Source organism: Zingiber officinale, chromosome 9B, assembly GCF_018446385.1.
Source record: "Zingiber officinale cultivar Zhangliang chromosome 9B, Zo_v1.1, whole genome shotgun sequence".
Lineage (NCBI taxonomy): Eukaryota > Viridiplantae > Streptophyta > Magnoliopsida > Zingiberales > Zingiberaceae > Zingiber > Zingiber officinale.
The window spans coordinates 68387935-68391087 of record NC_056003.1 but is presented as its reverse complement, the minus strand read 5'-3'; the positions used below and the strand labels follow the sequence as shown (position 1 = coordinate 68391087).

At 42.1% G+C, this 3153-nt stretch overlaps 1 pseudogene; it reads right to left on the bottom strand.

Moving 5' to 3' along the window:
* Window positions 1-2506: 2506 nt before the first annotated feature.
* Window positions 2507-2578, bottom strand: LOC122025923 (annotated as a pseudogene).
* Between the last annotated feature and the right edge of the window lie 575 nt (window positions 2579-3153).

Below are 3153 nucleotides of genomic sequence, written 5' to 3'. Positions count from 1 at the left end.
TCTTGAAGTTTTGCATGCTAAAATGAGCTAGGATAGTATCGATATATGAAGCTTTGGATAAGCACAACATTCTTTTCTTGTGATCCCTTATTACTTTGATCCCAAGAATATGTACGCATTCTCCCAAGTCCTTTATATCAAATTGCTTGGACAACCATACTCTTACTTCTGACAACACTTTGACATTGTTGCCAATTTACAAATTATCATCTATGTAAAGTACAAGAAATACCATCATGTTTCCATCACACTTCTTGTATACACAGATGTGCGTAAATATTATGATAGCTTATGCATGCTTTTACACACATACTTTATACGTATGTATCCTTTGTATAATCACCTCTTTTATCATGTATTCATCATATATACTCTTTTGTATGGATATCTACCGTTTGTTTGGTTTTGTGTTGACAGGGACAACTTTTGGAGCGAAAACAGCGTTTGACGACGCACCGGAGTGAGCCAGAGAACACGGTCATGCAAACCTTGCACGACCGTGTGGCCAAACAGAAGGGAAGATGTGCACGACAGTGCAACCCATGCACGGTCGTGCGACCAAACCAAAGGCAGCTCAAACACGGTCGTGCAACCCTACACGGTCGTGCACCCCATGACCGAGGCCAACCATCACACGCCCGTGCAACCCTGCACCGGTGTTTCCCAAGGAATTGAGCCCCAACATCACATGGTCATGCCAATTGGCACGGCCATGCATAGCATCCAGAGCCTAGTTAGGGCACGGTCATGCCATCCTTGCACGGTCGTTCCGCCGCTCCGTGCCCTAGCCTATAAAAGGGGTTTTAACCCCTTTTTCGAAAGGGGGGTGAGCTAGGAGGCGAGCCGTGAAGAGGAGATTCATTCTTGTGCCATTCCACTCCGTCTAGGACATCGATCCAACGACTTTCCATCACCACCTCAACTCCAGAAACAAAGGATTGGATCCGAAGATCACTTATCGTCATTGGATAAGCATACTTCTTCTTTCTTTCTTCATTTTTGAGGATTGTATGTTTAGAATCATCATGTCTTTGGGTTCTTCTCTAGCATCTATGGAGTAGAGTCTTTGTTCTAGGACGAGGGAGTAATTGTGGATTGGTTTGATGTAAAACTCATATTACGTTTATATTCATTGGATGATTTCGCTTGCTTTGTTTCTATTCCTCGATCTCTTTGTCATGTTGATTGATTATGTAGGAATTGTCAATCTCGTAGAGGGAATACCTTAGATTGTACACTCGAGGGGCCTTAGTGATAGGAGTAACCTGTTCATGAACATTTAGAGTACTTCCTTGAAAGGAGAGGCGACTCCTTTGCAAGGAAGTAGTAGAACAAACTAAGCTTCTTAATTCTATCCTTGATAACATCAGTAACAGTCGTGTCCTTGTGATCTACCGAGGTGCCCTAGTGACAGAGGTTAACCGTGACAGGATTTCGTAGGGATCGACTTTGTCTGGTGCTCAAAGATAGTTGCTTTAGCTTCCTGCGAATGCATGTCGATGGACAATGAGTATAGGATAGTATGAGACACATCAATACCACCATAATGAAATCTAACTCCTAGAACTCTCCATTAACCAGGTTGATTTCTTCTCGTTGCTAGTTCTCGTTCCCGCTTTCCGATCTCTTTTCTTAGATTACTTACAACCATCGATAGTGTAGCTAATCCTAAGTGTGCCATCACTTGTGCTTATAATCAGTCCTTGTGGGTTCGACAATCTTTTATATTACTGACGACGAATCCGTGCACTTGCGGAATCATAACAAGTTTTTGGTGTCGTTGCTGGGGACTGCGTCTATAACATTGGTGATAGTCATACTAGATTAGACTAGACTTTGTTTTCTTTTCCTTTATCTTTACTTTCGTTTGCATTTAGAGATAAATAATTTTACTCTTATTTTTCTTTACTTTCTGCATTTTTATAAGAACTCCAAAAATACATTTCTTTTCTTTACTATAGTCAATATATTTTTTTTTTACATGCGAAGAGCTAATATTTCAGGACAGCTCCTACCGTTTGATCTAAAGATTGATAGGACCTTCCTGAGGAGAAGAAACCTATAAGAAGGCATTCCAAGCAGCACAGGAATCTTCCGAGATGGCTGATAAATTTTTGACAGATTATGCAGCAACTTATGCACGAAGGGTTCGGTCTAGCATCACTCGACTGTCAATCTAAGCTAACAACTTTGAGATCAATCCTGTAGTAATTCATATGGTTCAGCAGAATCAATTCGGAGAAGGACTGAATGATGACCCAAACCACCACTTAGAACTTTTCTATGAGATCTACGACACCATGAAAGTGAACGAAGTCCCTCCAGAATCAGTAAGGTTATTGCTCTTCGGATTCTCCCTGAAAGATAGAGTCAAGCAGTGGCTGAATTCCCTTCCAGCAAACAACATTACATCTTGGGATCAGTGTGAGCAGACATTCCTGGACAAATTCTATCCACCAAGCAAAACTGCCCACATGAGAAACTTGATTGCAAGCTTCAAATAGATAGACTCAGAATCATTATTTGAAGCCTGGGACAGATTTAAGAGCATGCTGAGACAGTGCCCCCATCATGGCCTTGAGAAATGGTTGGTCCTGCACACCTTCTACAATGGAATGAATTATAACACGAAGGTGTCCCTCGATTCTGTAGTAGGAGGGGGCACTGATGAACAAGAGGCCATGATGAAGTCGAAGAGATCATAGAGAATGTGGCACAGAATCACCATTAGTGGGCGTCAGAAAGATCTGGTGGTTTTTTCTCAGGGAACCCAATAAAAGCGTCAGGGAAATTCGACGTAGATGCAGTCACTCTCATGTCTGCAAGTTGGACGCTCTGACCAAGAAATTTGAGGCCATGGGAAACAACAACAACATGGTCAATGCGAAACTTGCGGAAGTATGGATCACGTACAAGATACTTGCCCCCTGGGGCCAATACAAGCACAGGTAAACCAACTTGAGCATTATGATGCAATAGTCAGCTATAACCAAAGGCAAAATAATCGATACTCTAACACATACAATCCAAGTTGGAGAAATCACCCAAACTTCTCATACCGAAACAATCAGGCTCAAGGGCCAGCAAAAACAAAGCTATCAACCTAGACAACAGAACTACTCAGCTGGACAACAAACTTTTCAACAGCGACCT